This window comes from Xenopus laevis, chromosome 5L (assembly GCF_017654675.1).
Source record: "Xenopus laevis strain J_2021 chromosome 5L, Xenopus_laevis_v10.1, whole genome shotgun sequence".
Classification (NCBI taxonomy): domain Eukaryota; kingdom Metazoa; phylum Chordata; class Amphibia; order Anura; family Pipidae; genus Xenopus; species Xenopus laevis.
In genome coordinates this window covers 63,380,440-63,403,468 of record NC_054379.1, presented here as the reverse complement: position 1 = coordinate 63,403,468, position 23,029 = coordinate 63,380,440, and the positions used below count along the sequence as shown (strand labels likewise).

Genomic DNA, 23,029 nt, shown 5'->3' with positions numbered 1-23,029 from the left:
GCCCACCCAACCTTACGCACAGAAGGACAGAGACGCAAATTACTCGTCTTAAACAGTATGAGCCCAATCATAAAATCCATTGGACGTTAAAAAAAAATCTAAAGGGAGTGGAAAAAGAGACCAGCCCCACACCAGAGCGTATAATTAGAAAGGGACAGTTAAGTAAAGGGTTTCAGGGAGGATCAACACAAAAACCGCCCCATAAAGATGCCCCACCTTGCTGCACCATCCTCTGTCTCTCAAAAGAGCGAATTTCCTGAAGCTCACCAATTTAATACTCACCACCTGAACAGAGGAGAATTTTATGACTTGGAGAAACCTGACACCATGCATTCCAAGTGTAAAAGTGGGTGACAGACCAAACTAGAAAAAGTGTTCTCACCTCAAAACCCTGGTAACATCTGAATGCTCCGTAGGCCCACTCCTGATAATTCAAACCAGAGAGTCAGGGAATACATGGGCATTCTCCTTTTCAACTCCCCTTCAACACTTTTTTTTATATAATTCAATGTTAAAGGGACACTGAAACAGAAAGTGGTCCATGGTCTCTCCCTTTCCAGAGCATTCCTCCCGTGGGCAGTCATGGTCATAGGCACACCTATGCTTCATGTTCCCATTAACATAAATCTTGTGGAAAGAGTGACAGATGATATACCTAAACTTGGGGGGAACCCTGGGTGAGTTGTAGAAGATATCTCTACTTTTAACACACGGTCTGGGCAATCTCTCAGGGCAAATGGTGCATAAACGTAGGATCCCAAGACTCTCCTGTCAATCTCTTCCTAGGAGAGCACTTGATTTCACCTATAGTAATGCACCATCGACCCATGACTTTCAGACCTCCAGCTACATAAGACGAGAGAGGGGCGTGACAGATCCGTATAATCTTTACCAAGCCGCCGTTCATCCAACCAGCAAAAAAAGGAGCGACCCATATCCTGAAGATATCTACCCACAATGGAGGCTTCTCCAGAAGGAGGTTGCTGAAGTTGTACTTAATTAAGTTGTTCACAAAGAACATAAAGGGGTTTAGCATATTAAAAAAAAACCCCTCTCCTTCCTTTGCGGGTGGGTGACATTCCTTCTGATGAGGTTTATTTTGTTTCCCCAAAGGCGCAGGAAGAACAGACCACAAATCCTGCTATAGAAAGACTTTGGCAAAAAGCAAACATAGCTGGTGTAAAGAAAGATTGGTACCAGATGCATGATCGATGCATGAACTTCTGCCTCCTCCCCACTGGACACAATGACTGTGACATTGTCGGCATAGGCAGCAATACTCAAAGCTCTGCCAGGTGCCAGTGGAACCCCTGCCAAAGCATCACCATCAAGCCGCCTAATTAGGGAATCTATGACAAAGACGTACAGCAGGAAGCTCAAAGGGCAACCTTGCCTAACACCAGAAGAAACCTGAAAAGACTTACTGAAACAGCCATTGACGAGTAAAGCTTCTGGCCCTGCAATATAAAACCAAGTCAATTGATAAACCTCCCTGGGAGACCATATCTGCAAAGGAGCAACCAGAGATATTTGTGATTGATCCTATCAAAGGCTTTAGATTGGTCCAGAACCAGCAGGTACTTTCCCCATTCACAGGCTCTGCATCTCTCCAAAGCCCCCCAGATGACAAGGACAGCAGAAAAGGTGCTGCGACCTTTCACGGAGCAGTGCTGCAATGGGGAAAGTAATCTCTGTGAGAGGAAAGAGGCGATTAAACAAGTCTTTTGCCAGAATCAGAAGATATTAAGTCAATGGCCATCATTACTTCACTTTTCTTTTTTCTTGAATTTTATAATAATCCAGCAATATACATTTCATGCGATAAATTGACGTGACTTTAGAATGAGTAATAAAATAAAGAATTATAACCAAGACTAATAAATACTAGTAATAACTAATAAAGATTAAAAATAAAATGGCTAATGTAACTACCATGTGACCATAATATAGTATCATCGCTAAACCTAAAATACACTTTACGTAAGAAAGAATTGAATATATGTAAATTTTTGCATTTAGGACAATAAGGTTCTTTTCTAAAACTAGGAGATTCACAAAACTTTGTGTTGTAACCAAGATGTAAAAATCTAAAATGTTGGTCTCTCCAGGATTCTGAGTAAATGTTTTTCTTATAGTTTTGTAATATTTTAAAAGATCTTTAGAAGTGATCTTAATACCTAAAAATGAAGACCATTTTTCCCCTGAATGGTTCAAAGGATTATAATCCTTACGGGTCAAGAGTAACTGGGAAATTTGGTAAATTTGGTAAATTTTATTTACTTAAATAAAATTTAGGGTTCTCCAACAGACTTTGTAATGAATCATAAAAATGATGTTCAAAAGGAGAAATTTAAGACCTGTTTCCCAATAAAGGAATGCTCCTGTTGAAAATATGTCAACTTATCTTTTTTTTCTAAGTGATAATTTTCTTTGAGAATATCCCAATGAAATGATTCTCCTGTATTTGGATCTTTTAAGGGGCAGATTTATCAAGAGTCGAAGTAAAAAAAAAAAAAATATTTTCAAGCTATTTTTGTGTACTTTGACTATTGGAATAGGCCAAAATTTTATTTGAATTTGAAAAAAATTTGACTATTTGAATATCGAAATTTATCATGTACATAGGTACTACGTTCTTGCAGGGAAAAGCCCTAACTGCCAAGCACGTAGTACCTACGTTCTTGGCTGTAAAGGGCTCCTCTCTGCATCTGCGGCGATTGCCGCTTCAGCAGAGGCTTCTGTTAGTCTCCCCACCCCCTAGGCAATGAGCAGAGGGAGAGGAGGGGGAGGTCACGTGGGTCCTGCGACACGATCGTCGCAGGACCCGTCTACAGTTATGCATACACATGTCTGCTCCTTGTGCTGCCTCTCCTCTCCTCTGCTCCTCTCTGCATCTGCGGTGATTGCCGCTTCAGCAGAGGGATCTGTTACTCTCCCCACCCCCTAGGCAATGAGAGGAGGGGGAGGACACGTGGGTCCTGCGATCCTCGCAGGACCCGTCTACAGTTATGCAGACACGTGTCTGCTCCTTGTGCTGTGTCTCCTCTGCCTGTTCCAGCCAGCCTGCTGCTTCCTGCTGCGTGCACTCTGCTTTAGGACCCCCCCTCCTTAGCTGCCCAGGACCCTGCTGGACATCAGAAATGTAAGTAGGCATTTATTTTACAGTTATACACACATTTACATACTAATTACATGCATGTATAAATACACAATACACATTTTACTAAGTTAGCTTTATTCTTTTTCTTTTCAGGCTTTTTTTTTATGTTGTTGCAATTTTGTATATGTCAGAATGTGTACTTTACAAAAATATATGTTTTTGGGGGGTCTTGTGCTGTTAGGGGGTCTTGTGGCACAATATACAGTCACTGCTTTATGTTCACAGAAGGCGAAAAGACAATTTTTAGAAATGTCATAAAAACCGCTGCCTTAGCGTAACTTTGCAGTACGATAGTTTGGAGTAGAAAGACATAATTACCTATTTTGTATTCGTCAGAATGTGTACTTTCTAAAAATATATGGTTTTGGGGGTCTATGTGCTGTTAGGAGGGTATTGTGGCTCAATACGCTGTCACAGGCCATTCTTCACAGAAGGTGAAAAGACAGAGAAGAAAATTCAAATGCACGAATTTTATTTGGGGGTCCGCACATGCCAGCTGCTTTGGTATTCCTATGCATATTGGGCATCAAACTGTTCAGTAGACCCATGGCGTCAATATTTAGGGTGTTTTACAATTCTATGTAAGAAATTGGGTGAGATAAATGCGGCCAACTGCAATATTTTTAGACAATTTTCAGAAATGTCATAAAAACCGCTGCCTTTAGCGTAGCTTTGCAGTAAGGTAGTTTGGAGTAGAAAGATATAATTACCCATTTTAGATTTGTCAGAATGTGTGCTTTCCAAACATATATGGTTTTGGTGGTCTATGTACTGTTAGGAGGGTCTTTTGGCAAATAATACGCATCACGGGTCATTCGTCACAGAAGGTGAAAAGACAGCGGAGAAAATTCAAATACACAAATTTTTTGGGGGTCCGCACATGCCAGCTGCTTTGGTATATCTATGCACATTGGGCATCAAACTGTTCAGTAGACCCTTGGCGTCAATATTTAGGGTGTTTTACAATTGTATGTTACAAATTGGGTGAGATAAATGTGACCAATTGCAATATTTTTAAATATTATTTTTAAATAATTACCCATTTTAGATTCGTCAGAATGTGTACTTTCCAAACATATATGGTTTTGGGGGTCTATGTGCTGTTAGGAGGGTCTTTTGGCAAATAATACGCAGTCACGGGTCATTCGTCACAGAAGGTGAAAAGACAGCGGAGAAAATTCAAATACACAATTTTTTTGGGGGTCCGCACATGCCAGCTGCTTTGGTATATCTATGCATATTGGGTATGAAAATGTTCAGTAGACCCATGGCATCAATACTTAGGATGTTTTAAAATTGTATGTAAGAAATTGGGTGAGATAAATGCGGGCAATGGCAATATTTTTAGACAATTTTCAGAAATGTCATAAAAACCGCTGCTTTTAGTGTAGCTTTACAGTAAGGCAGTTTGGAGTAGAAAGACATAATTACCCATTTTAGATTCGTCAGAATGTGTACTTTCCAAACATATATGGTTTTGGGGGTCTATGTGCTGTTAGGAGGGTCTTTTGGCAAATAATACGCAGTCACGGGCCATTCTTCACAGAAGGTCAAAAGACAGCGGAGAAAATTCAAATACACAAATTTTTTGGGGGTCCGCACATGCCAGCTGCTTTGGTATATCTATGCACATTGGGCATCAAACTGTTCAGTAGACCCTTGGCGTCAATATTTAGGGTGTTTTACAATTGTATGTTACAAATTGGGTGAGATAAATGTGACCAATTGCAATATTTTTAAATATTATTTTTAAATAATTACCCATTTTAGATTCGTCAGAATGTGTACTTTCCAAACATATATGGTTTTGGGGGTCTATGTGCTGTTAGGAGGGTCTTTTGGCAAATAATACGCAGTCACGGGTCATTCGTCACAGAAGGTGAAAAGACAGCGGAGAAAATTCAAATACACAATTTTTTTGGGGGCCCGCACATGCCAGCTGCTTTGGTATATCTATGCATATTGGGCATGAAAATGTTCAGTAGACCCTTGGCATCAATACTTAGGATGTTTTACAATTGTATGTAAGAAATTGGGTGAGATAAATGCGGGCAATTGCAATATTTTTAGACAATTTTCAGAAATGTCATAAAAACCGCTGCTTTTAGTGTAGCTTTACAGTAAGGCAGTTTGGAGTAGAAAGACATAATTACCCATTTTAGATTCGTCAGAATGTGTACTTTCCAAAAATATATGGCTTTTAGGGGTTACCATAACTTTTTGTAGCTTTTATCCCATATAAAACTGGTAATGTTTTGGAAATTAGTGTAAATGTAAGACATCAAATAAGTATGCAAAAGGTAGATTCTGGGGTCTTTACATGCCATGTACTTCAATAATCCTATGTACATTGGGCATCAAACTGTTCAGAGGACCCCAGGGTTTCATATTTGGGGTGATTTATCTTGATACCTAATAGTATGTATGAAATAAGGTGCTGCAGGTGGAAGTTTTGAGGTGATTTTTGGAAATGTCCCCAAAATTGGCAAATTTAGGAGAGATTTGCGGCTTGGTGCTTTGGGGTAGAAAGACATGCATACCATATTTAGATTCGGGGGAAGGTGTACTTTCTGAAAATATATGGTTTTCTGGGGTGAACGTACTTTTTTCTACCTTTGCCCACCCCAAAATGATGAAAATGTGTTGATTTTGCAGCACCTGAAATGATAGACCAAATGGGGGTCTTCCTTTTGAGGCCCCTATATGCCACATGTTTAGGTACACCTATACATATTGGGCATCAAACTGTTCAGCGGACCCTAGGCTTTCATATTTGGGGTAATTTGTCTTGATAACCAATAGTATGTTCGATATAAGGTGCTGCAGGGTGGAAGTTTTGAGGTGATTTTTGGAAATGTCCCCAAAATTGGCAAATTTAGGAAAGATTTTCGGCTTGGTGCTTTGGGGTAGAAAGACATGCATACCCAATTTAGATTCGGGGGAATGTGTACTTTCTGAAAATATATAGTTTTCTGGGGTGAACGTACATTTTTCTACCTTTGCCCACCCCAAAATGATGAAAATGTGTTGATTTTGCAGCACCTGAAATGATAGACCAAATGGGGGGGTCTTCCTTTTGAGGCCCCTATATGCCACGTGCTTAGGTACACCTATACATATTGGGCATCAAACTGTTCAGCGGACCATAGGCTTTCATATTTGGGGTAATTTGTCTTGATAACCAATAGTATGTTCGATATCAGGTGCTGCAGGGTGGAAGTTTTGAGGGGATTTTTGGAAAGGTCCCCAAAATTGGCAAATTTAGGAAAGATTTTCAGCTTGGTGCTTTGGGGTAGAAAGACATGCATACCCAATTTAGATTCGGGGGAATGTGTACTTTCTGAAAATATATAGTTTTCTGGGGTGAACGTACTTTTTTCTACCTTTGCCCACCCCAAAATGATGTAAATGTGTTGATTTTGCAGCACCTGAAATGATAGACCAAATGGGGGTCTTCCTTTTGAGGCCCCTATAAGCCACATGCTTAGGTACACCTATACATATTGGGCATCAAACTGTTCAGCAGACCCTAGGCTTTCATATGTGGGGTAATTTGTCTTGTTAACCAATAGTATGTTCGATATAAGGTGCTGCAGGTTGGAAGTTTTGAGGTGATTTTTGGAAATGTCCCCAAAATTGGCAAATTTAGGAAAGATTTGCGGCTTGGTGCTTTGGGGTAGAAAGACATGCATACCCAATTTAGATTCATGGGAATGTGTACTTTCTGAAAATATATGGTTTTCTGGGGTGAACGTACTTTTTTCTACCTTTGCCCACCCCAAAATGATGTAAATGTGTTGATTTTGCTGCACCTGAAATGATAGACCAAATGGGGGGTCTTCCTTTTGAGGCCCCTATATGCCACGTGCTTAGGTACACCTATACATATTGGGCATCAAACTGTTCAGCGGACCCTAGGCTATCATATGTGGGGTAATTTGTCTTGTTAACCAATAGTATGTTCGATATAAGGTGCTGCAGGTTGGAAGTTTTGAGGTGATTTTTGGAAATGTCCCCAAAATTGGCAAATTTAGGAAAGATTTGCGGCTTGGTGCTTTGGGGTAGAAAGACATGCATACCCAATTTAGATTCATGGGAATGTGTACTTTCTGAAAATATATGGTTTTCTGGGGTGAACGTACTTTTTTCTACCTTTGCCCACCCCAAAATTATGTAAATGTGTTGATTTTGCTGCACCTGAAATGATAGACCAAATGGGGGGTCTTCCTTTTGAGGCCCCTATATGCCACGTGCTTAGGTACACCCATACATATTGGGCATCAAACTGTTCAGCGGACCCTAGGCTTTCATATTTGGGGTCATTTGTCTTGTTAACCAATTGTATGTTCGATATAAGATGCTGCAGGGTGGAAGTTTTGAGGTGATTTTTGGAAATGTCCCCAAAATTGGCATATTTAGGAAAAATTTGCGGCTACCTTTGCCAACCCCAAAATGATGTAAATGTGTTGATTTTGCAGCACCTGAAATGATAGACTAAATGGGGGTCCTCCTTTTGAGGCCCCTATAAGCCACATGCTTAGGTACACCTATACATATTGGACATCAAACTGTTCAGCGGACCCTAGGCTTTCATATTTGGGGTCATTTGTCTTGTTAACCAATAGTATGTTCGATATAAGATGCTGCAGGGTGGAAGTTTTGAGGTGATTTTTGGAAATGTCCCCAAAATTGGCAAATTTAGGAAAGATTTGCGGCTTGGTGCTTTGGGGTAGAAAGACGTGCATACCCAATTTAGATTCGGGGGAATGTGTACTTTCTGAAAATAAATGGTTTTCTGGGGTGAACCTACTGTTAGTGGAATGTTTGGCCTTGAAATCAGAAGTATGCCGTTTTGTGGAGCGGTGCTTTGGAAATTTGCTAGTGTACTGCTTGTAGATTTTGATCTATATAAGTGAGAAATCTCAATAAAACTATATATATTTGGTATTGTTGCGTTCAGGAGACATAGACCTTTCCAAATCTGCTGTGTTCTCGTACATAAAATAAATGATGTTTCTGATATATGTAATTGTACTATGTGAAACCTGATTTTTTTCATTTTATTAGGCACTTTGAAGCCTATATTTTTTTACAGAAGTTGAATTACACAAAAATTCTAGCATATTTTGAAAGCTCAGGTTGTCCTGAAAAAAAACATATATTGTTTCCCTGGTTAAAGTAAAAGACCCCCCCCCCCAGGAAAGGCTCTTAAAGTGAAAGAGTACAAAATGTTCAAAAATGGTCTGGCAATAGAAGTACCAAATCAGCCAAATTGTCTGGCAGCGAAAAGGTTAAAACTTCGACCATTCGGCATCTAAAACAGGCCGAATCGCTGTAGCGGACCTCCTAGAACCTATTTGGAGTTTTTGGGGCAAGTACTTTGTTTTTCAAATTCGCTAAAACTTGGATTTGAACGATTCGAATACAGCCTATTCACCCATCTCTGTATTATTTGATTCCCATATCTCTTTGGAAAGCTTACCAAGAAAAATGGCGATACAGAAGGGGAAATCGTATAGTTTGCTTTATTTGATTTAGAAATAACTTTCCAGGTTATGATTATATCACTATATAATAGATTATTTTTAATAGCATTAGATTGATCTGAAAAAAATGTTTAGGGCTTGATCTAATTTTCTTATATCTTAATGTTTTAAAAGTAAAGGGAGATTTAAAATAGGATAAGATATCTTTGGGAATATTAGCATTTGAAAAAATGCCACTGCACCTGTGTCGGACTGGGGTACTTGGGGCCCACACCCTGGGGTACCAAATTTTTGGTGAAATAAAGCGGGTCAGATTCACTCATCACAACAGTGAAACTTAGTTTTAAGAGGTAAAAAAAACCCTTTTCTCTGCTTATCTCCACCCCAGTAACAGACTGGACATTTTTTTAAATGACTTTTTGATGAACCTGTGGAAGTGGAGCTCCCTGTTCATTAAAGGGGGGATCACCTTTAAGTTAACTTTTAGTTTTTTATAGAATGACCAACTCTAAACTTTTCAATTGGTCTTCGTTATTTCGTTTGTATAGTTTTTTAATTATTTGCCTTTATCTAGCTTTCAAATGGAGGTCACTAACCCCATCTAAATTCAAATGCTCTGTAAAGCTACAGATTTATTGTCATTGGTACTTTGTTTTACTCATCTTTCTATTCAGACCTCTCCTATTCATATCCCAGTCTCTTATACAAATCAGTGCATGGTTGCTAGGGTAGTTTTGACCCTAGCAAACAGATTGCTGAAACTGCAAACTGGAGAGCTGATGAATAAAAAGTCAAGGAAGAGGCAAATAATAAGAAATATAATAATAATATATAAAATAATGAAGACCAATTGATATGTTGTTTAGAACTGGCCATTCTATAACATACTAAATGAAAAGTTAACCAGAGTACTGGTACTCCAATCAGATCACACAAGAAGCAGCCGGGATTGTCGCCTAAAAGCAGGGGGCACAGACATCTGAAGCACATTGCTTACAGAGAGAGGCAGTGGGTATTAGCATCAGCAGCACATTACATAGGCAGATGATACTGGAACCCCAGACACTACCTAACTCCCCCTACCAACAAGAATAATTTCTGAAGTTGGACACCTGAAGCTCTGTCTAACCTGTATGAGGTTAAGAGGTACAAGTGATTGCATATCATAAGGTGAGAAATATCTTCCTCATGCAAGTTAGGCCATATTGTTGGATTATAATTATATAGTTATACTCAGTCCTGTACTGGGATCCATAACAAGTACACAGAGGCGGCGAGGCCTAAACAGCCCCCACCAGTCCACAATATAGTGACTGTCTATGACACCCTACAGCAACCCCTCTAGCATTTGCCGGGACCATAGATTGGCAGTCTGGGCTTTTAAGTTCTTCAACACCAGTGCTTAAAAATCATGCAGCACCAGCAATTGGGAACACATCTAGGCCCACAATTAAATCAGTCTTCATAATTATACATGTATGGAGCTCACCTTCTGTTATTCAATGGCCTCTACTGCATTCTACTCACTTTTCTTCTACTTTTTCCTTTTTTCCTTCTGTTTCCAATTCAAGGATTGCTCTTTTTTTTACTTTTAATTCTATGTGCCTGTTTTAACACTTTCCTGTTATTATACTTTTAGATCTCTTTCTGCTCTCTTTTATTTTTAAATTTTTCTCTTCCACAACTTTTCTCTTCTGCAAGCCTATTTTCTTTCCTATCTTGCTATTTTCTTTTTATTTTATACCTCATTACTTTTTCTATATGCGCCTCCCCCTCTTTCTATTCCACACTTTTTTCTGTCCTGCTACTTACATGATATTCTCTTCTGTCTGTTTCACCCCCACTTTAGTTTCTCTGCCTGAAGATTTAGTTTGGGTCTTATCTTCAGTGAAGTATTGGTGGTTCAGTGGGTGGACAGCTTTAATTCATTCCTTTATTGCTTTCCTTCTCTGTACTCGGATTTGTTGTACGTTCCTGCCTGCGTCTATCTCTTTTACAAGATACCAGAGACGTTACGCAGCACAAGCCTGAGCAAGGAAAAGGAAGTGATTACTGAGCATAGAGTTTAAAGGCATAGCACCCACTGATGTTGCGATCACCTGTCACTGTGCCGACTGCGAGTGGATCGGATGGGGGAGGGAGCCCACTGCCCAGTAAAAAAATAGAAGAGAAGAAAAGCTCACAGGGAGCACGAGAAAAAGTCAATGCAGGCTGCTACTGTAATTGGAGGGACTAGGGCCCGCAAATGCCGGGGCCCACCGGGTTTTTTCCCTGTGTCCCGGCAGGCCAGTCCGACCCTGCTCCACCTAATAGACTAAGAGGGCAATTCATCCATTACACAAGAAAATTATAGACTGACCTAAAGGGGAATAGTTTGAATAGTTTGAGTATAGTTTAGATGAATTCAATGCTACTGTAATACCCAAACATTTCAGCTTTCCTGAAGGTGAATTTATTTTAAGATCCTCAAGTAACTGTTTCGGTGTGGAACCAGATATATTCAAAATACCAGTTTTATTAAAATCAATTCGTTATCCAGAGAAAGAACCATAATGTCCAAAAAAAAAATCAAAAATAGTTTTAATAGATCTAGCAGGATTAGTGAATTAGTGAATAAGAGAATATCATCGGCATAAGATAGAGTTTTGATGACTTTGCCATTTATTATCAAACCTTGGGAAATATCTGCAGTATCTAAGTATCTAATCAATGGCTCCATTGAAATATTAAAAAAGAGTGGGGACAAAGGGCATCCCCGTCTAGCCCCTCTAAAAACATTAAATGTTTCAGAACACTCCCCAGCAACTATAATTTTGGCTTTAGGGAAGGAATAATTTGCCTCTACAAAGTCATAAATAACCCTTTAAGACCAAATTTATCACAACATTTAAATAAAAAATCCCAATGTATATTGTCAAAAGCCTTTTCTGCATCCAGACTTAACAATGAATACGAACTTTCAGAATTCTTAGGGGCAGATTTATCAAGGGTTGAAGTGAATTCGAGCGAATTTTCGAAGTAAAAAAAAAATCTAAATTTGAAGTAATTTTTGGATACTTCGACCATCGAATAGGTTACTATGACTTTGAATTTACTTCGAATTCGATTTGAAGTAAAAATAGTTAGAATATTCGACCATTTGCTAATCTAATGCTAATTTGCTAATTTTACTTCGATCTCAGAATAGCCAAATTCGATGAAAAAAAGTTTGAATTTCAAAGTATTTTTAACTTCGAAATTCGACCCTTGATAAATATGCCCCTACGCCTTATGTATAACATTTAATAATTTCTGTATGTTTTTTTCCCATGACCAAAACCCTTCACAAAACCAGTCTGTTGAGGAATTATTTCTGTCACAATGTTGGATAATTTATCTGCCAAAATCTTAGTTAATATCTTAAAGTCCAAATTAATTAAATAAATTGGTCTAAAGGAAGCTGTATTGGATAAGTCTTCCCCTTCCTTAGGGATTAGTTTTATATTGGATGTGAATCTAGAGGGCAACGCTTTTCCATACATGTATATTTCATTATATAAATTTGTTAGAAAAGGAGCTATTTTCTGTACCAAAGCTTTATAAAAGGGAGATATCAGTCCATCAGGACACCAGCCTTAAACTCTTTGAGAGATTTCATTGTTGTGGATATTTCTGGTATTGTAATAGGCAAATAGAGATTTAAGGTAAATTTATTTTAGAAAGAAACCAATACTTTCAACATCTTTTATTTTCCATTGGTGGGGAATAAAGATTTTCATAAAACTCTTTGAAGATATTAGAAACATCTAGAGGGGAATTAGTCAACTGACCTTTTTTTTCAAAGAATGATTGGTTTGTTATATCCATTCCAATTTTTTGTCAGATTAGCCAAATATCTATTCGATTTGTTATTAAGGTTACCATATCTAGCTTTTGTATATGTTTCAAATAAATGTTCTCTCATTTTATTCCAACTACTTAACTTGTTCAAAGAATCTTTATATTTATCGCTATTTTCCTTTGTTGGTTGAGTTAAAAAATTATAGTATGACGGCTACTAAAAGCCTATATTATAAGTAGTTATTTCACCTTGTATTACAGCCTTCCAGGTATCCCAGAGTGAGGGTGATGACATTCATTATCTTTAAGAAATAATTCCCACTTGTCATTTAACATTTTGATAAACTTTATATTATCTTTAAGGAAGGATATGACCATGAAATATAAGCTTTATGGGAAGAATTCAACCTTACTTCAACTGAGACTGGTGCATGATCTGATCTCCAATAACCTCTGGCTTAGTATTGTTTAGAACATTTTGAGAAGAAAAAAGGTAATCTATTCTGGTGCTCACTCCATGAGGGTGGGAGAAACAGGTATAATCCCTTTCATTGGATGTAACATCCTCCATAAATCACATAAATCTGTTTCTTTCACTATATTTGATAATAATTCTGACTTTGTCGCAGATTGTTTCTGATTTGCACCAATCTTATCAAGGGGAGATAAGATTCATTAAAATCTCCACCAATCACTATTTTTTTGAGGAAAAGCTAATATTTTCTGTATAATAGAAAGAGAAAGGTAAGTAGAATACTTTCTCACTGAGAAAAGTACACAGTAAAAGCCGATATCACCTCAAAATAGCATCTTTTATATCAATATATTGAAGTTCAAGAATCAAATCTTAAAGTAACAATTGTGAATCCAACATCTTCTAGTGAATCACAACATCAGTGATGACCTTGGAGATCTAGACCTTGGTTTTGTATGCGATATTCTTTTTTGTTGCTTATGGGAAAGTATATAAGGATTAATCTGTAATCTAATTCTTTAGGTGAGGGATGAGAATAATGCTTAGATTGTCCAACTTGAATTTCACCCTTTGGTAAGTTTTGCTTTCCTACGTATGTAGAGAAGTAAATTGCGTCTTGAGGATCATCAAAAACATGTGTAAGGTAAGTTACAAATTGAATATTTAAGTTGAAAAAAATTGGCAAGCTTGAGCAAATTCTTTGTGTTTCTGTGATTGCGATCACCTGTCACTGTGCCGACTGCGAGTGGATCGGATGGGGGAGGGAGCCCACTGCCCAGTAAAAAAATAGAAGAGAAGAAAAGCTCACAGGGAGCACGAGAAAAAGTCAATGCAGGCTGCTACTGTAATTGGAGGGACTAGGGCCCGCAAATGCCGGGGCCCACCGGGTTTTTTCCCTGTGTCCCGGCAGGCCAGTCCGACCCTGCTCCACCTAATAGACTAAGAGGGCAATTCATCCATTACACAAGAAAATTATAGACTGACCTAAAGGGGAATAGTTTGAATAGTTTGAGTATAGTTTAGATGAATTCAATGCTACTGTAATACCCAAACATTTCAGCTTTCCTGAAGGTGAATTTATTTTAAGATCCTCAAGTAACTGTTTCGGTGTGGAACCAGATATATTCAAAATACCAGTTTTATTAAAATCAATTCGTTATCCAGAGAAAGAACCATAATGTCCAAAAAAAAAATCAAAAATAGTTTTAATAGATCTAGCAGGATTAGTGAATTAGTGAATAAGAGAATATCATCGGCATAAGATAGAGTTTTGATGACTTTGCCATTTATTATCAAACCTTGGGAAATATCTGCAGTATCTAAGTATCTAATCAATGGCTCCATTGAAATATTAAAAAAGAGTGGGGACAAAGGGCATCCCCGTCTAGCCCCTCTAAAAACATTAAATGTTTCAGAACACTCCCCAGCAACTATAATTTTGGCTTTAGGGAAGGAATAATTTGCCTCTACAAAGTCATAAATAACCCTTTAAGACCAAATTTATCACAACATTTAAATAAAAAATCCCAATGTATATTGTCAAAAGCCTTTTCTGCATCCAGACTTAACAATGAATACGAACTTTCAGAATTCTTAGGGGCAGATTTATCAAGGGTTGAAGTGAATTCGAGCGAATTTTCGAAGTAAAAAAAAAATCTAAATTTGAAGTAATTTTTGGATACTTCGACCATCGAATAGGTTACTATGACTTTGAATTTACTTCGAATTCGATTTGAAGTAAAAATAGTTAGAATATTCGACCATTTGCTAATCTAATGCTAATTTGCTAATTTTACTTCGATCTCAGAATAGCCAAATTCGATGAAAAAAAGTTTGAATTTCAAAGTATTTTTAACTTCGAAATTCGACCCTTGATAAATATGCCCCTACGCCTTATGTATAACATTTAATAATTTCTGTATGTTTTTTTTCCCATGACCAAAACCCTTCACAAAACCAGTCTGTTGAGGAATTATTTCTGTCACAATGTTGGATAATTTATCTGCCAAAATCTTAGTTAATATCTTAAAGTCCAAATTAATTAAATAAATTGGTCTAAAGGAAGCTGTATTGGATAAGTCTTCCCCTTCCTTAGGGATTAGTTTTATATTGGATGTGAATCTAGAGGGCAACGCTTTTCCATACATGTATATTTCATTATATAAATTTGTTAGAAAAGGAGCTATTTTCTGTACCAAAGCTTTATAAAAGGGAGATATCAGTCCATCAGGACACCAGCCTTAAACTCTTTGAGAGATTTCATTGTTGTGGATATTTCTGGTATTGTAATAGGCAAATAGAGATTTAAGGTAAATTTATTTTAGAAAGAAACCAATACTTTCAACATCTTTTATTTTCCATTGGTGGGGAATAAAGATTTTCATAAAACTCTTTGAAGATATTAGAAACATCTAGAGGGGAATTAGTCAACTGACCTTTTTTTTCAAAGAATGATTGGTTTGTTATATCCATTCCAATTTTTTGTCAGATTAGCCAAATATCTATTCGATTTGTTATTAAGGTTACCATATCTAGCTTTTGTATATGTTTCAAATAAATGTTCTCTCATTTTATTCCAACTACTTAACTTGTTCAAAGAATCTTTATATTTATCGCTATTTTCCTTTGTTGGTTGAGTTAAAAAATTATAGTATGACGGCTACTAAAAGCCTATATTATAAGTAGTTATTTCACCTTGTATTACAGCCTTCCAGGTATCCCAGAGTGAGGGTGATGACATTCATTATCTTTAAGAAATAATTCCCACTTGTCATTTAACATTTTGATAAACTTTATATTATCTTTAAGGAAGGATATGACCATGAAATATAAGCTTTATGGGAAGAATTCAACCTTACTTCAACTGAGACTGGTGCATGATCTGATCTCCAATAACCTCTGGCTTAGTATTGTTTAGAACATTTTGAGAAGAAAAAAGGTAATCTATTCTGGTGCTCACTCCATGAGGGTGGGAGAAACAGGTATAATCCCTTTCATTGGATGTAACATCCTCCATAAATCACATAAATCTGTTTCTTTCACTATATTTGATAATAATTCTGACTTTGTCGCAGATTGTTTCTGATTTGCACCAATCTTATCAAGGGGAGATAAGATTCATTAAAATCTCCACCAATCACTATTTTTTTGAGGAAAAGCTAATATTTTCTGTATAATAGAAAGAGAAAGGTAAGTAGAATACTTTCTCACTGAGAAAAGTACACAGTAAAAGCCGATATCACCTCAAAATAGCATCTTTTATATCAATATATTGAAGTTCAAGAATCAAATCTTAAAGTAACAATTGTGAATCCAACATCTTCTAGTGAATCACAACATCAGTGATGACCTTGGAGATCTAGACCTTGGTTTTGTATGCGATATTCTTTTTTGTTGCTTATGGGAAAGTATATAAGGATTAATCTGTAATCTAATTCTTTAGGTGAGGGATGAGAATAATGCTTAGATTGTCCAACTTGAATTTCACCCTTTGGTAAGTTTTGCTTTCCTACGTATGTAGAGAAGTAAATTGCGTCTTGAGGATCATCAAAAACATGTGTAAGGTAAGTTACAAATTGAATATTTAAGTTGAAAAAAATTGGCAAGCTTGAGCAAATTCTTTGTGTTTCTGTGATAACAGGATATTTTTAAAAATAATGTTTTTTTCTGTGTCGTTCAGGAACTTAACAATAGTTGCCCTGGGTCTGGCATTGGGTTGCTCTCACAGAGGTCCAATACAATGTAATATTTCAATCTGAATGTTTGTTGAAGCGTTTTTAGTAATCATTGTAGAAAATGCATCTGTTTTATAGGATTCAGGTATTCCTATAATTCTTAAAGTGTTTCTACGTTTTCTGTTCTATGTCATCTAATTTGGATTGTAATCATCAAGTCTTGTACAGATGGAAATTGAATCATCCTGGATCTCTGATACTACTTCCTGAAGTCTTTTAATGTCTTGAGATTGAGAAGTAAATTTTCCAGATAACCCAGTAATGCTATCTTGTAATTTCTCTACTGTTTTCCTAAAGTAGATTGTAGAGTTACTGTAGTTCTATCATAGGATTAAGGAGTTTAGCAACTGCAATTGCCAAGGTAGAGTAATCGTTTGTAGACAAAGTTTTTTGTTGTGCAGTGTTATGAGCTTGGTTCCATTATCACCTTCAGAATGCTTAGGACTTTTATTTTTATTCCTTTCATATGTCTTTCCATTTATTTTAACTTGGAAATGTAAGAAGGAGGAGTTGTGACTCTCCATAGTAGAAGTAAAAATGCCTTGAAGATTATATAACTTGTAAAGTGGTGTCAGATGTTTTTTATAATGAAATATCCTTCTTTACAGACTTGATAGCTCTCACCTTAATATTTAAATAGTCTTTTGATGGTTGAGCTATTACCAGAATCTAGTTATTATCAAAGGAATTATCAATTGTGTCTGCTGAATGTTAATTTAATCGTCATTAGGATTTCAAGATTCAATTAGTTTAGAATATGTATGTGTATGACATAACCAAACATACCAGCATCACATTTTCCTGCATGTAAAACATTCACTCAGAAATATATCAGGCTGTCAGAATCATGTTAGAATCAGAAATTCTTCCTTATTATGCACAGATGGACTTGTTAAATATGAGTTAATGAGAAATCCTAGAAAGTATGAGACTGTTCAGGAGTAGCTTCTAAAGTTACCAATTCCCTGTGTGTCATGAAGAACTTTGCTCTCTCCCAGTCACTGTTCTATCAGACAGAATTAAATCATGCAGTGTAAAACAAGTCAAAGTGTCTAGCAAAGAAATTTTGGGTGACTAAAATAACAGTTTGTCTCACCCCACTCCAAAAAATATATATTGCTTCAAACAAAAAGGTATTTTATGACAAATATGGCATCAAATTCTGCAGGTTAGCACAGTCTCTCTAATATATAATTAGAAGCATAATAGGTCATTTACCTCACAGTTGTGCAAACAATCTTGCACTTATGGGATAATATTATCCTTTATGACTGAAAATATATCCAAGGTTTTTTGTTGAAGTGCAATCCTTCAATGTTAGGTGAGATAACCTGGCTGATGAGTCTTAAGCGCACTGCTGTTTTTCAACATTAAATATACTGTGCATGTAAATAAAGTCCACAAATAAGCAAAATACTTTTTTTGAGGGAATTATTCAAAAATATAATCGTACCTCTCCTTTGATTTTGTTTCTTTATTTTTATTTTGCAGCAGGTCAGCCTACATTTACCTCACGGACTGCAATGACCGCAATGACCGCCGTTGCTCAAAACCAACCCTCCTCAGAAGAAATGTCGTCCAGCTCAGGACTCCGCAGAAGGACAGAACTTCAGTGTATCTCAGGTAATTATTACATTGATTTGCAGGCTCTAATCAGTGATATTCCGGTAATGGTGAGTGAATGAAGCTTCACTCTCAGGCGCCATAACCAGAAGTCCGGCCATTATTTCATCAACCTCAATGTCATTATCTCGCTGAATAGAGGGTCTCATCCAGGAAGGAAAACATCCTAGACAGGCTGAGTTTTTGATCCTTGAAGAGTCCAACACAAATGTTTTCAACAACTCCTAGAAAACTGTAATCTCCAATACCCTGGCCTCATTTTGAAAGCCATATACAGACTTGCAGGAAACTGCTTCAGGTATGGGTCATGGGTATGGGTGGTAGGGCCCATAATCCCTTTCCAGAACCAGCGAAGAGTATTGTATTTTGTAGATGTAAATTTTCTGCGCTGTTCAGCCTCGTAGACAGGTTCGGCTCCCTGTAGTTCTGTTTCATATCATGTGGTATATTGGAATGTTTGTATAGTTAGCTATCTAGTGATTAATGGTAGAGTATTTATGTAAGTTAGCCAGGTGCCCAAGAAGGTTTCCACCCAGTCCAGGTGGAAAATATATTGTCATTTTTGTTGCACTAGAGATATAGGTGGGGGGTAAATTGGGATAACCACTTTTGTGATATACTGTAGCTTTCCTGGCTGCTGCTAAACGTTCAGCTAGGGCCTTTCTGGTTTAGAAATACTTGTAGTGCACAGGAATTTATTAAAAATGGCCCAGGCAGCAGTAATAAGCATTGATTTGTCAGATAAATCAATAACTGGCTATACCCTCACAGAATTTTTGGATGTGTGGGCACGACTATATTAGATCTGCTGTAGCTTCTCCACATTTCAAGCAGCAGTCTGAGATGGCAGTACCAATATGGAATCTTTTTAATGGTGTATTTTTGATTCAAGTTAAATGTGTAGAGTTGAAGGGAGATAAGCGCTTTTTTACGGGTATAATTCCAGGTTTTATATGTGTGGGTTTTCTTACATATTTTTTGGAATATCCTTTAACAGTGTGTGTAAAAGAGAATTAAGTGATATTCCTTCCGACAGTGTTTTGTCTGTGGATATTGTGGTACATATATTACTGTGGTGGCGTCAATCTCCTGCGTATCTTAAGAGAGATGTTTTTTGTTCCATATGAAAGTTCTTAAAATGTGTTGTAGCCTTTTGCTATCCATTGATGAAATGCGATAGGATAGCATTTGAATTTTATAAAGCAGTTTGGGGAATATTATCATATGTATTAAGTGGATTCTTTCCAGGAATGTCAGGTTTGTGTTTATCCATTAACTGGTTTCTTGTTCTATATAATCAATGGTATGTCTGATATTTAATTTATATATGTCTTTGTGATGTTGTGGCAATTGGATTCCAAGGAACTTGATATGTGTTGTAGCTTTTTTTAAATGGGAAAGGATTAGTCCAATCTGAGGGGGTGGTATGTTGCAAATGTAGAGCTTCTGATTTCCCTAGATTAATTTTGAATCCTGCTATGGTGCCGAATACATCTATTTTTTGTAGGGTGATTGGCTGTTTCTGCTTTATTTAGGAAGAGAAGGATGTCATCTGTGTCACAAAGGTGTCATTATTCAGTAAGTGTCTTAACAGGGGGTCCAAAGCAATATTGAAGAGCAGTTGTGAAAGAGGACAACCCTGTCTAGTACTTCTTTTTGTCAGAAATCTAGATGAGTAAAGTCTGTTTGTTGTGATATGTGTGTAAAAGTGTGTGTATAAAGTTCTGAAAAGGTTAAGCATTTGTATGCCAAAGTGTTCGAATTTAAGTCTTTTGATATGTATATGAGTTATTCTATTGAATACTTTGTCTGCGTCTAAATTGACTAATATGCTGTGATTTCTTTTTTCCAGGTTACATTGATATATAGCTGCGATTCCAGATGGCTTGAACTGGGTTTAATTTTGAGGAATCCTACTTGGTGTGTGGTAAGTATTTGCGGGAGAATTGTTTGTAATCAATCTGCCATGATTTTAGTTAGAAGTTTAAATCTTGGTTTAGCAGGGAGATAGGTCTGTATTAGGAGGGAATGGTAGGGTCTCTTCCTTCTTTTGGAATGAGGATGATCTTAGCCTCATTTGCTTCACCCCATAGGGGGGATCCTTGTAGGATGTTATTGAAGATTGTGGTAAAAAATTCCAAAGAACTTTTTCCGCTTAGCTAAATTCAAGTAAGTAGTTAATACTGGTGTGAGGTGCTTAATGTTAGCCCTGCTGCAAATGGAGCTTTCTTCAATGCACGAAAATATAGAAACAAAGGCACACTCACTGCAATGCATCTGCAAAAATTCAAATTCTTTTCATTTTTATTTTAAGTGAGATCCCAGCATGGGGGTGAGTTCTAACAGGATAATTTTGTAATGTTCTGCAATTAGGCCATCAGGGCCTGGTGATTTCCAATGTTTTATTGCTGATGTTATTTCCTGTTCTGTTATAGGTGTGTCTAAAATCTCCCTATCCTGAACTGAAAGTTTAGGTAAATGGGCATCTTGTAAGAAGAGGAAAGTTTCGCCTGGGTGATCCTGATTTTGCTCGTAGAATTTTTTGAAATATGTTTCTAATTCTTTTACTATCTTGTGTCCATCCATCATTTGTTTTTAATTTCTTTATGAAATATGTTGTTTGGAGTTTTATTTTGGCGAATAATTTCCCTGGTTTGTTTCCCCATCTGTAATATTTATTTTTCATGTGGGATATCTTGTATTGTGCACTATCATGTAATAAAGTATTGAACAGCTTTTTTGTGTCTGTTTATTTCTTTTTGTCTTTCTCTGAATCTGTAAGTTTTGAATGTGTGTTATGAGCCCCTAAGTAGAAGGTATAGTCTTTAGTGTCTGGATTTATGTATCTGTATGTGTCCTGTAGGTGTAAAAACAGGTGTAGGTGTAAAAACAAAATGTGTCGAGTGGTGTAATCCGTCAGGTCGTGTGACATCCAACCTGTCCATGAAGCGGTCTCACACATATCTCCTCCCAAGATTAGATTTGTGGGCCCCCAGGAGTCAATCCTTTGCATTAGTTCTTTCTAAAATACATTTTTATTATCATTTGGTGCATATATATTCACTAAGGTATTTTATACCTTGTACCTGTATATCTATGAAAAAGTAGTGACCATTCTTTATATGTTTTAGTTACTGAACCATTCAATCATTTGTGTAATAAAATTGCTACACCTCTAGATGCTGTTATTTGTTCCTGTATCCAGGTGTCTCTGTGATATTTTATCTATGTCTCACCAGTGTGTCTCTTGTAAGAGGACAAAGTGTGCATTTTCTCTTTTTCGAAAATCTTATACTTTACGTCTTTTAATCGGGGCATTTAAGTCACCTACATTCCATGAAAGTAATTTGAAATTTTTAGGTTGTTTGTTTTGGGGTAATTTTGCTACGGGTTCACCCATTATGTCAGCATTAACTGGGTTCGTTTTTGTGGTTTTGGGATGGAAACTCTGTCCTAGCGGGCAGGTAAAATCCCATGCTATCTTTTTTAAGTAATCACTGTAGATCTTGGTCACTTGACACACTAGTATTAAGTTATATACAATAAAAAAATTGTTCTTTGTGTAATATTCATTAGGTGAATCACAACCTCAAGAGTTGTGAGCAGTGTCCTAATAAACTAAACTTTTAACTACATATTTCAGTAAACGGGTCTCATTAAGAATATAGGCATATGAAAATGTTAAAGAGATGGATATTAAGCATTCATGTATAATTCCACTGAATTTTGTGATATGCTGGCATTGGTGTTTTGTGTGTGATTAAGCAAGTCCTCACCGGCTGACCGATCCATTAGTAGGTCAAGTATTTCAGTTATTGATCCCTGGAGGTTTGGTTGAACGTTGGTTGAAACAGTTTACAGTATGTAGAACAGTGCTGTCCAACTTCTATGGGACAGAAGGCCGGAATTTTTCCAATCTACATGGTGGAGGGCCGATAACAGAAGCCAGTGTTAGCCACTCCCTGTTTTTAGACCACACCCACTTTAAACCACACCCATGTTACTGCAAGACCATGTCCACATTAATAGCACACCAAAAAACCAAATGGTTGGTGCTCACTGCAGGGATCAGGGCTGGAACTAGGGGTAGGCAGAGTAGGTGGCTGTCTATGGTGCCATCATTGAGGGGCGCACTTTTTTCAAGCGTTAATTTAATAATTTGTTTCAGTAATCATGGTCACCCAGTTGGGTGGAATCCATCCCTTCCTCTTCTCCCTCTTGCCGACAAGTAATAGCTCCTTCTGTACGGTGCACCGCGATGTGCGTACACGCGTCAATGATGTCACTGATGTGATGACAGAGAGAGGCAGAGAGCTGGCGGCCTGCTTGGTGTGGCTCGCTCTCGCTGCTCTCAGCCTTGCACATTTGCACTGAACTGAAGACATTCTTTCTATTACTGTGAAAGTTCGAAGCTTCCTGCTGGCACAGCCAGGTACAGATTTGGACCCGTATGTTTGCTGTTGCTGCTGGGCTGGGTGCTGGCACAGGTACATAAATACTTGTGGACAATATGATGTGATCAGATTTATTTTTGGCTGCTGCTGACACAGGTAAAGATTTGGGGCAATATGATGGCTGCAGGAGGGCTGTATGATGGATGGCTGCTGAGCTTGCTTGCATAGGTACAGGGGGCAGTAATATAAATGAAAAAGTGTTGTACACATGGGCGGATTTTCACTAAGGCTTGGGGAGGCTAGGCCTCCCCAAATCTCCCTGTTTGCATTAAGAGAAA

The 23,029-nt window shown here is 37.4% G+C and overlaps 1 long non-coding RNA gene across 2 annotated transcripts; it reads left to right on the top strand.

The window, feature by feature from the left end:
• The first annotated feature begins 16,693 nt into the window (after nucleotides 1-16,693).
• LOC108716789 lies at nucleotides 16,694-21,033 on the top strand. Of its 2 annotated transcripts, XR_005961255.1 has the most exons (4): nucleotides 16,694-18,297; nucleotides 19,833-19,875; nucleotides 20,150-20,224; nucleotides 20,733-21,033. It is a non-coding gene; the product is annotated as an uncharacterized LOC108716789 (long non-coding RNA). The 2 variants fall into 2 exon arrangements; XR_001935757.2 differs by lacking the exon at nucleotides 19,833-19,875.
• The last annotated feature ends 1,996 nt before the right edge of the window (nucleotides 21,034-23,029 follow it).